The sequence below is a fragment of the Leuciscus leuciscus genome (assembly GCF_965113295.1).
Source record: "Leuciscus leuciscus genome assembly, chromosome: 22".
Taxonomy (NCBI): Eukaryota; Metazoa; Chordata; class Actinopteri; order Cypriniformes; family Leuciscidae; genus Leuciscus; species Leuciscus leuciscus.
Genome location: NC_138746.1, coordinates 23,203,893 through 23,216,906, shown reverse-complemented (window position 1 = coordinate 23,216,906; position 13,014 = coordinate 23,203,893).

Genomic DNA, 13,014 nt, shown 5'->3' with positions numbered 1-13,014 from the left:
AATCCAAAATCCTTCTCACTACTCCTATCAGACGTTCCCAAGCTCCCCCCATGTGTGAAGCATGGGGCGGATTGAATTCCCATGAGCAAGAGCAGTTGGTGAGGTATTCTTGCATCTCTGGTTCCTTCATCAACTTGGAGAATCCCAGTTCTTTGCTTGCAGCTACAAAGTTAGTTCCACAATCTGACCGGAATTGTTTCACGGGCCCTCTAATGGCAAAGAATCTCCGTAGTGCATTTATACAACTGGAGGTGTCAAGGGATTCAATTAACTCTATGTGAACAGCTCGCGTTGACATACAAGTGAAGAGAATAGCCCAACGCTTGCTCTCTGCATGACCTCCTCTTGTACGACGAGCTGAGACAGAGAAAGGACCAAACACATCCAAGCCAACATAAGTGAAAGGTGGGGATGGACTGAGACGCTCCTCTGGAAGGTCAGCCATTTTTTGACTCTCTGTATTCCCGCGCAACTTCCGACATACAATACATTTATGTATGACACTACTAATAGATCTCTTTCCATTAATCAGCCAGAATCCTGCAGTGCGCAGAGCTCCTTCTGTGAAAAGACGGCCCTGATGCTTCACTTGATCATGGAAGTGACGAATTAGTAAGGTGGAGATATGATGTCGCCCAGGTAAAACAATGGGATATCTCTCATCACTGACCACAGGTGCATGTGTTAAACGACCACCAACTCTGATTAGCCCATCTTCACCCAGAACAGGATTCAACTTAATGAGAGGACTATTCTGAGAGATTTCAACATGTCTCATAAGAGCACTGTACTCTCCAGGAAAGACAGACTTTTGGACTGAAAGAAGGATGACCTTTTTGGCTTGGGCCAACTCACTCAGGCAATAAGGTTGATGACATTTATGCCAGCTTATACGTTTGCAGGTCTGTCCTTTAGACATAGAATGAAAGGATCGGGCAACATGGATCAAGCATGTCACAGCTCTCAACAGAGAGTTCCATGTGGAAAAGCGCTCAAAACGTTCTGGGTTAAGTGGTTTCTCAGTTATACTTGTGGCAGCAGTGCTCACTTGAGGTAAAGGACGAACCTCGGAATCTGTCTCTGGACTCACCAGCTCAAAAGTATCTTGCAAGGTTAGATCACTTTCCAAAGATCCATAAAGAAAATCTGGTCCAGTCAGCCACATGGTGTTTGTAAGAAGAGAAGCTGGAGCAGACCTAGAGGCACAGTCAGCTGGATTGTGCTCTGTAGGGACAAAATTCCATTGCTCAACCTTCGATGATTGCCTGATTCTTTGAACACGATTGTGCACATACACATAGAACCTCCTGCTTTCATTGTGTATGTAACCCAATACGACCTTGCTGTCACAGAAAAACTTCACAGAGTCTGGTTTAAAATCAATCTCGTCCAAGATGAAATCTGAGATCTCGACAGCTAACACAGCTGCGCAAAGTTCTAACCTAGGGATAGTAGGTTCATCTGGAGGTGTCAATTTAGCTTTACCTAAGACGAAACCAACGTTGGTCTGTCCATCTTCATGAACAGTCTTGAGGTATGCTACTGCTCCAATAGCTTTGACAGAGGCATCTAAAAATATACACAGCTCTGTAAATTTTGCTTTTGAGAGTGACTTCAGGCTATATGTCCTCTGAACATGAACTCTCTCCAGGTCTTGCAATGAATTTCTCCACATTTCCCACTCTCTGCATTTCTCTTCTGAGAGGGGCTCGTCCCAGTTATCAATTCCCTTTGACAGCTCTCTTAACAGGAATCTTCCATGAATCGTGACAGGTGCTGCAAAGCCTAAAGGGTCATAAATGCTGTTAACAGTGGAGAGAATGCCACGACGAGTCAAAGGTTTGCTGTTATCTGGTGAGTGGAATGTAAAGGTATCTGTTGATATTCTCCAGTTCAGGCCAAGACTACGTTGAGAAGGCATGGATTCATCTCCGAAATCAAGATCTTTGATACCTACAGCACAGTCTTCAGGTGGAAAGGCCGCCAACACTAGTGGGCTGTTTGACATTATCTTGTGGAGCCTTAGATTCGATTCTGCCAGGGATGCCTGTGTCCTCTGAAGTAAATCAACAGCTTCAGAAGCAGTCGGAAATGATCTCAGACCGTCGTCCACATAAAAATCTCTCTTCACAAAGTTATACGTGTCAGTTCCATGCATAGGCTCTCCTTCTTTGGCAGCCCGATGAAGTCCGTAGATAGCCACTGCTGGGGAAGGGCTATTTCCGAACACATGGACTTTCATCCTACATTCAATTACATCCTTGTCGAGATCATTGTCACGGAACCACAGGAACCTCAAATAATCTCTGTGGTTTTCTTTCACTGTGAAACAGTGGAACATCTGCTGTATATCTGCCGTCACAGCAACAGGCTCCTTCCTGAATCGAATCAGCACACCTAACAAGCTGTTGTTCAAATCTGGTCCTGTCAAAAGGACGCTATTCAGAGACAGACCCTGATATTGGGCGCTAGAGTCAAACACCACTCTGATTTGGTTGGGCTTTTTAGGATGATAAACCCCGAAGAATGGTAAATACCAGCGTTCCTGGTCATCACTTAGGGGAGAAGCATACTCGGCATGATCATTTTCAAACAATCTTTGCATGAAGTCTGTAAATTGCTGTTTCATCTCTGTTTTTTTCAGCAAAGTGCGACGAAGAGAGCAGAGCCGAGTGAGAGCATGCTCTCTGTTATTGGGAAGTTGAGGCCTTGGGTATCTGAAAGGAAGCGGACCCACCCAGCTATTGTCACTATCTCTGGAAAACTCACTGTCCATGATCTCCAGGAAGAGATGATCCTCAACAGACAGAGCATGCTTGTTGTCATCCCTTGTGCGCCTGAACACCGAACAGCCAAGGTGGTTTTCTCTCCTTGCACCCTTATAGAAATAAGGGATACCTTGTACTTCAGCTGTGAGACTTAAGTTATCCTTCAAGTTAATGTGACTTTGACATGGTGGAAAGTATGAGGTTCTACCATTGTCCAGCACATGTGTCTTGTAACTCAACACACTTGGTTTGTGAGAATTACCCAAGCATACATCTCCAACTATAAGCCAGCCTAAATCTGTTTTAATCGCAAAAGGAGCATTATGAGGCCCATTTATCTGGCGTCTCACCTTATGGACTCTCAGAGCATCACGACCCAACAGCATGAGGATCTGGGCACTGTCATCAATTTCTGGAATCTCAGAGGCTATTCTTCTAAGATGAGGATGATTTTGAGCAACCTCTGGGGTAGGTATTTCTGCCCTGTTATCTGGAATATCATTGCACTCGATTAGAGTAGGTAGAGCCAGGTTAATACCACCGCTAACTGGCTCTATCTGAAATCCATCAGCTCTCCTTCCAGAAGCTTCAATAGTTCCAGCACAGGTTTTCATGAGATAAGGAGAAGCCAGACTATTAATGCAGAAAAGCTCGAAAAACTCTGATCTTACTAGTGACCTGTTGCTCTGGTCATCGAGCATTGCATACATCTTGACAGCGGTTTCTGGACTGCCATTAGGATACACTCTAACTAAGCATATCTTAGAACAAGATTTAGCTGACAAACCATCCCCACAGACTTTAGTACAGGCACTGTTCACAGAAGGCGATGAACGTTCTTCCTCCCCGCCATGCTCTGAAGAGGTTGAGATTTTGGAGACCCATGGTGCTGGTCCTGGGTGGAGGGCAGTGGTGTGGTCTTCCCTATCACATTCTGTACACCTCACTGAAGCTTTGCAATTGCGTGCAATGTGGGAAGAAGATGCACAACATCGAAAGCAGATACCATTTTCTTTTAAGTAGGCCTTTCGTTCCTCCAATGGCTTCATCCGGAAACCACGACACTTTTGCAGTGGATGAGGCTTGTTATGTATTGGACAGTTCTTAGTCTTTTCATCACTGGTGCCCGAGTCCTTACTGGGGTAGGCATTTTGAGAAACATCAATTTTATGAACAGAAATGGGCATCCTCTGGTGTGTTTGTTTGCTCAAGAATTTCTCACCTTTAGGAGGACCGGCAATTGTGAAGCTTGGATCGTTTCTGGCTTTTGCCTCATAACAGACGAAGCTAACAAAATACCAGAAAGGAGGAAAGGAGGCATTATACTGTTCTTTATATTTCATGCCGTGAGAGAGCCATTTCTCTTGAAGAAAGTGTGGTAGCTTTTCCACTATGGGGTTTATTCCTCTAGCAGTATCCAGATATGTTAGCCCGGGCAGATAGCCATCTTGCTTGGCTGCCTTTAGTTCTGTCAGGAGATCACCTAACTCTCTTAACTTGATAAAGTCCTTACTAAGAACCCTGGGAAAGTTTTCAAGCCTTTGCAGAAGTGCATTTTCAATCACCTCTGGCGCACCATAACATTCTGTTAATCTTTCCCAGGCGACGTATAGTGCTGCCTTAGGATCTCTGACATGAACTGACCGTAACCTTTTCACATGATCAGATGATTCTTTGCCGAGCCACCTAATAAGCAGGTCCAGCTCTTCACCAGCTGTGAGGCCTACACCCTCTGTGGCTCCAACAAAAGCTGATTTCCATGCTCTAAAACTCTCAGGTCTGTCATCAAACTTAACGAGACTTGTATTTACAAGCTCACGACGTGCTAAATATTTTGCTAAGTCCAAAATACCTGAGGCTTCTGGCTGGTGAAACGGTACTGAATGTGGCCATGCCGAGATAGGTTCCCTCTGAGAGAAACAAGAAGCATGAGGATCATATGTTTCCTGTTTAACTTCATCACTGAATGACTGATCAAACGGCTGAGATGGCAATTCAGTGAAGGCATCCTGTACACGGTTCATTTTAATGGTACTATGGGCAGAGCAGTTGGGGTCTGAGGCCTCAGGGTACAGCTTGCTACTGTAATTTGAATTCTGCATGTATGTCTCTTTTGGTTCATTTAGGTCCACCCCACTTTGTGTTTCAACATAGTCTTTGGTGCGCTCCACTTTGCTATGTGAAGACACAGAGAAGCTAGCACTGGAAACGCTGTCCTCAATTGCTGCTACCGCTGCTTCTAGCACTTCTGCCTGGGCCAAAGCAGCAGCTTGTTCCTTTTCATGTTGGAGCACCTCCAAATCTGCTTCCATTTTGGCTGTGTCCAGTTTATGGGTCATTTCTAATTTAATCTTATCCAGTTTGATTGCATTCTCTTTCTTTACAAACAATACACGAGTTCGTGCCGCTTCTGCTTGAGCCCGTGCAGTGGCTGCAGCTATGCTAGCTGACATCCTTGATGATCTTGATGATCTCGTTGATCGTGATGAACGTGAGTGCTTTGAGCCCGCCTCAGAAGCTCGGTCTTCTGTGCTCATGGTTTTCTCTGCGTTTTCCTCAGCAGAGGATGTAGGTTTCTCGTCATGGTTCATGGTACAAATATGACTGCAATCTTCTGCCATGTAACTTGATTTGCTTGTAGGATTATCATCTTTTTACTGTACTGTTCTCCTTGCATGTACAGATGCAATTTAACAGCCAGCCAAACTCCATCCATAAAGTACAGATGAGTCAGGATTCATCTTAGTCTTTGCCGTTTAATAAGATGCCAGGTACATTATGAATTAGGAGTAAAACTGTAAATAACAGCAAAATAAACAATAATCAGAACAATAATACAATGACTAAAGACCATTCATGTAGTTCTGAAACTCGTATCTGAAAATACCCAAATTAAATCAGTATCATCAATTTACTTAAATGGAATTATCGAATAACAAAGAAAATAGCAACAAATACAGATATTGACTCATATAGTGAAGTTATCACGTCAAAGTAGAATGGAATCAACACATTGAATGCTGTATCAAAGAAAGGCTAGGCTAATAGCTAAAGGCTATCACAAAAAATAACTTTAAATCAAAGCTTCAAATAAACCTATCACAAATATATGCAAATATATATCATCAAGCATTATATAATGAAGAATTAACTTACAGATGATGCTTTCACAAACGCAAAACAAAGGATGGCATCCAAAGATCGAGGAGAAGCTGACTGCATGAAATGTGATCACTTATATTTCTAGAGAACTACCACAGGGGGGCGCCAGAACTAAAACAACTATACAAAACAATACAAGTGACATTTCAACTAGAAGCAGAACATGCTGCGCCATTGTTAATTTTTTTCCACTCCATTTTACTACTGAGATATAATATATTTTACATAATATTTTTTGACAAAGAAGATTTACATTGAGAGAGTGCCATATCGCCACCTTGTGGAGCAAAATGCTGTATCCATCTTTATTAGAGCATTTGCTCTTGCTTATAGGCCACTGACAAAGTGTTCATAGGCCTAATTATATTTTTGATCACTTCTAATGTTATCCTGTTTTCAGATTCCAGTGACTTGTCCCGGATAGCACACGTATAGGCTATACATCACGGAGACTTCTTGATGCCTGCATTTACATCTGCAAGTGTTCGCTCATCTGCAATAATGTTCCTTTCAGACATTAGAGAAATAGTTATGAAAATGTCTTTAAGATGTTTATAGAATGTTTGTAAAACTACTTTTCCTAAGAAATTTAATTCACTGTCAATATCCTCTGAGTTGTAGCTAATTGAATTTTGAGAAACTCACACTGATGGTCTATTTACTATATTGTATAAAGCACTGCAAATACAAGTATGACTGCTTTTTCAGTAGCCTATCGAGATCAGGGTTATTATTGTTAACTAAAACCATAAACATTTCATTTATTGAGATAAAATACAAAGTTAAACTAAATTTATTTCAGCTACGTTTGCCAAGGCAACGTTTCTCATTTTAGTTTATATTGGCCCAAAGTAACTAAATCTAAAAAAATACAGAAAATAAATAAAATTACAAAAACACAAAATTGGGCCAGCTAAAATTTTAAATTAAATATAAAAAAATCTCTCTAGATAAAAACTTTCCCCCATTCAATTAAATAGACCTTACTTTGTTGTGTGGCATCTTTCAACTTATTTTAGTCTTTGATTGATTGCACAGACTTTGTACACATTATATGTAGTTTTGAATTACATAATTATTTGATGTTGCTAATACTTTTTTTTTATGCTTTATTGTCAACAGCAGGTAGCATGTACAGTGCCATATCTCATATAACAGAAAATATTTCACATGCCTCAACAAGAAGGAACGAGGGAGAGGAAAAAATAAATAAATAATAATAATAATTTTAAAAATAAATAAATAAATAATAATAAAAAGACGAGAGGGTACATAAGCATCAGTTTACAAACAGATATACATTATACATATAACAATTCCATAGGATATCACAATGCAATTTAAATACAGAAAATATACTTTGCAGGTCAACACCATTCATTATATTTAATTTTTTTATATTATGTGAAAATGTTGAAGGAGGAGCATATATTAATTGTTTTAATTGCTTTACTATTTTTAGATTTTGACATCACATCTACATACATTTTAATCTCCTTTTCAAGCACCATAAAAAGAGGTTTGCCTTTTTTAAACTTGCATTTATGAATGTGAAATTTACATAAAAATAAAATAAAATGTATAATAAAACCAACATCCTTTAAAGAGCGATCCTTGATAACCCAAAATCACATGTTTATAAGATAAATATTATCAGCAATGAAAACCTCCACATTATTCCAAAAATACTGGGTATATTGGCAAGACCAAAACAAATGAGAAATTGTTTCAGTGGCGCATTCACAGAAAGAACATTTTAAATCAATATCAATTTTAAATTTTTGTAGGAATACCTTTGTAGGATAAACTCTATGAATTAATTTATGAGATTTCTTTAACCTTATTTGTAAGGAGGAATTTTTGAGGTAATGACTAAACTTGAGTACAATTTACATTATTAAAGAAACTGTTCCAGTAGAAAATAACCAACCCGATCTCACGGGAAAACGTACACATTTTACAAAGTGGCTAATTCGTACGAATTCATACGACCTCACTCGTACGAATTAGTACGATTTTTGTAAAATCGTACATATTTTACGAATTGGCCAATTCGTATGAATTCATACGAATGACCTACCCCTGACCCCGCCCCTAAACCTACCCATCACGTGGGTTTAGACAAATCGTACAAATTACGAATTAGCCATCTTTTTATCATTCGTACGAATTGGTCGTGAGATAGCGTTGAAATAACATAAGGCGTAGAAATAATCTCTCTTAAAAACAAGGATCTAATTTTATAATTGTTAGGCTTTAAAGCAGCACTCAGTAGCTTCGGGACTTCTTCGCTGTATTCTCGCTTTTTGCTCGCAGGTTTCTCTCTAGAGCTCCCCCCACAGCTTCGGAATAGATATTTGACAACACTGTCGTAAAAACTCGTTGGTGATTCTCAGACACCAGAGGCTATAGATCAACGACATCAAAGCAGATGGGACATTCTTTAAAACGTCGTCTTCATTCGGGTTCGGACAGCGTGAGGGAGCGCAATAATGACAGCATTTTAGCAGATTTCTTTTGGCCGTAAAGCAATTGTTTACATCGCGAGACCTGATATCACGCGATACTTCCTGACGCGGCGGCCGGCGACCCGCCGGCTCAAAGTTGCAAGTGCGTATTTTCCGCTCACGGGCACCAGGGGGGTGCGAAACGACCACCATTCAACCCGAAATAAGTAATATAACCATTCCAATGACTCCGAAGCTGTTCAGTTAAGGTAAAAAAAGTTACTTAGTTCACCTTTAACCCAGAGAAACAGATAGTGCCGACAGAGGTATGTTCAGGTCTAGGAGGACAGACAGAGAGTGTGGATGTATATACACTGCTTTTGAACAGCATGTACGATGTTGCTAATACTTCTTCTTCCGCGTGTTTAATGCTACCGCCGAATGACCCATAGACAGTATATAAAATGACCGCATTTGCTTTTCCAACTGCCCGCCTTCCGTTGGCCGCGAGTGGGCGGGGCCTAGAGAGGTACGTCATTACGCTACTCGTGTCACTGCTGAAGTGGGTGCTTGAACGCACCAGGTTAAATCCGGAAAGTGCAACTTTTCTCCGTTTCTAACTGTAACAACGCAAAGGGTGTGTTTTTGTTTCAGCTTTTTATTTTAAAGGGCCCATTGACATGAGACCAGTGCAGTTCGGTAGAGGTGCCGAACTTAAAATTAACAGAGGGGTCTTTTTCACAACCTCTCTTTTTTTTTTTTACCCCTTCTTTGGGAAAAGGGTATAGCACGTCAGAAATTAACATTCATTTTGTAATAGCTTTGTCCATCAGGGAGACAGAGACCTCAAACCACTGTCATTCAGTAAAGGGGGAGAGGGGACATCTTTCACAACTTCCCCTTTTACCCCTACTGGCTGAAATGGGTATTGCATGTCTAAAAAATAAAAATAAATGTTTTAATAGTTTTGTCCATCAGGGAGACAGAGACATCAAACCACTGTCATTCAATAGAGGAGGACAGGTGACAACTTTCACAACTTCCCCTTTTACCCCTACTGGCTGTAATGGGTATTGCATGTCTAAAAAAAAAAAAAATTGCAATAGTTTTGTCCATCAGGGAGACAGAGACATCAAACCACTGTCATTCAGTAGAGGAGGACAGGGGACACATTTCATAACCTCCCCTTTTACCCCTACTGGCTGTAATGGGTATTGCACGTCTAAAAGTAACTTTATTTTAGTAATAGTTTTGTCCATCAGGGAGACAGAGACATCAAACCAGTGTCATTCAGTAGAGGAGGACAGGGGACACATTTCATAACCTCTCCTTTTACCCCTACTGGTGGAAAAATTCATGACCAAATTAAACTTCTTTTTGTAATGGCTTTATCCATTAGGAAGAGAGAGATGTAAAACTCAGTAGAGGGGGGCAATTGACATAAGACAAACTCTCTTTTTTTCTTTTACAATAACTAAATGTCATATGTTTTGTCTGTGTTAGATATGTTACTATGTCCAAATGTTAAATAAAATGTTTACACACTTGTGGTTTTGCATTGTTTATATGGAAGTCTGCAAGATTCAAATATATATTTTTTAAAAAGTTGATAAATAGGCCTATACATATTTATACAACTACAATTTAATGTCAGGATTTTTTTTTTATATACTAAGTACTGATCTTAGTAAACAATCCTCAAATATAACTGTCAAGAATGCAAAAATAGAGTTAAATATGAGTTCTTAAATATGTTACAAAGAATTTTTTTTTTTTTACTTGTTCATTAAAATGCTGTATTTCTTACAACATCAGGGAAGCACTTAAATATGCTTGGACTTGGTCCTTTTTCCATATGCATTGGCCAGTGGCAGAATAGAAAAAAATAGAAACACCACAATAAAAATATTCATGATTTTGTATATAAAATAAATAAGTATCTAAATAACTATGTCACTTACTACAAACTGTATATCTTGAAAATACAAAATACTAAACATATTAAAAAACAATACCGTCATTTGTTTTAAAATATAGATTATTACTGGATCATGCACCCGCTAATTAAAAATGACAATTTATGCCAAAGACCCTTTAATTATGGTATTTCTTGCAAAATGAACAGTGATTCTTATTTTATCTTACTCTGAATATTTAGGGAAATACAGAGACTCAGGAGAGTTTTCTATGACTTTTCAAACCATTCCATTGCAAGTCAGTATATTTCTAATTGACTTAACTAAACCTAATCATCATCAATACTGAGAGCTTTCTCCCAAGTACCCACTGGGTTCCAATGAATAAAAATGAAAAATACATTTCAAAATAACTTGTTGAGTATAAGTAAGTTTTAACAAGCATAAGTTGGGTTTTCATGTTTTTTAGCGGATATTCCATAGGCATATATTCAAACTGTATATTCTGTCCTACAATAAACCTACCTCTAAACCTACGTATCAAACAACAATTTCTGCATTTTTACATTTTCAGAAAACACAACAAACACATACACACACACACACACACACACACACACACACACACACACACACACACACACACACACACACACACACACACACACACACACACACACACACACAAAATTCCACAAGGTCAAAATTGATTGGTATTACTATATTTCTGTGGATATTTGGACCCCATAACTTAGGGAACACCAGTATCAAACACACACACACGCACACTTATAATTGTGTTGGTGACACTAACTGGCCTTATTTGGAATTGCGCTTAACAGATCTTACAGAATTTTTACAAATATTTATATTTTGAAATAAATACGATCAATATACAGTTATGTAGCCTACACATTTAAAAAATAATAGTTTTATGCAGCATGAAGTCATTAAAAAATTATTTATATTACATTGGAGGCTTCTACTTTGTCTTAAAACGTTCTGTTGCGTCATTACACGACACTGTCACTCATTCTGCGCGTTCAATACGGAAAAACTGCAGCTGTCATTCAAGCTTTGATGCAGATTGTCGTGAAGAGTAGGTGATTACAGCTTTATTACCAAGATATTACTTTAGAATGTGTTTCATGTCGACATGGGTAGAGTGAAGAGAGGTCAAAAAATTAGGAAACATGATTTATGGAGTACATGTGGAGGACAAGTTCCATGGTGTCAATATAACAAAGAAGAAAACACATTGGAGTTCAGAGGTATGGCCAGAACTGTCTACAGCTGTGTTTGTAATCAATACTTCACAATACCGTAAATGGCTTTATGTTGTGTGGAATGAAAATAGAAGAGGAGTCAGAACACATGTCATGAATACAAAAAACTGTGATGATAAAGACTGTGATGGAAAGTCTGCAGACCATCTCTCACCTGGGGACCATAAAGACAGCGCTGGAGAGTGTGACCTGGCACCAACATCTGCGGACCATCTCTCACCTGTGGGTCTGACAGACAGCGATGGAGAGCGCGACGTGGCACCAACATCTGCAGACCATCTCTCACCTGTGGGTCTGACAGACAGCGATGGAGAGTGTAACCTGGTACCAACATCTGCAGACCATCTCTCACCTGTGGGTCTGACAGACAGCGATGGAGAGTGGAACCTGGTACCAACATCTGCGGACCATCTCTCACCTGTGGGTCTGACAGACAGCGATGGAGAGTGGAACCTGGTACCAACATCTGCGGACCATCTCTCACCTGTGGGTCTGACAGACAGCGATGGAGAGCGTGACGTGGCACCAACATCTGCGGACCATCTCTCACCTGTGGGTCTGACAGACAGCGATGGAGAGCGTGACGTGGCACCAACATCTGCGGACCATCTCTCACCTGTGGGTCTGACAGACAGCGATGGAGAGCACGCGTGGCACCAACATCTGCGGACCATCTCTCACCTGTGGGTCTGACAGACAGCGATGGAGAGCGTGACGTGGCACCAACATCTGCGGACCATCTCTCACCTGTGGGTCTGACAGACAGCGATGGAGAGCGTGACGTGGCACCAACATCTGCGGACCATCTCTCACCTGTGGGTCTGACAGACAGCGATGGAGAGCACGCGTGGCACCAACATCTGCGGACCATCTCTCACCTGTGGGTCTGACAGACAGCGATGGAGAGCGTGACGTGGCACCAACATCTGCGGACCATCTCTCACCTGTGGGTCTGACAGAAAGCGATGGAGAGTGTAACCTGGTACCAACATCTGCAGACCATCTCTCACCTGTGGGTCTGACAGACAGCGATGGAGAGCACGACGTGGCACCAACATCTGCGGACCATCTCTCACCTGTGGGTCTGACAGACAGCGATGGAGAGCACGACGAGGCACCAACATCTGCGGACCATCTCTCACCTGGGGACCATAAAGACAGCGATGGAGAGCGTGACGTGGCACCAACATCTGCAGACCATCTCTCACCTGGGGACCATAAAGACAGCGATGGAGAGCACGACGTGGCACCAACATCTGCGGACCATCTCTCACCTGGGGACCATAAAGACAGCGATGGAGAGCGCGACGTGGCACCAACATCTGCAGACCATCTCTCACCTGTGGGTCTGATAGACAGCGATGGAGAGTGCGACGTGGCACCAACATCTGCGGACCATCTCTCACCTGGGGACCATAAAGACAGCGATGGAGAG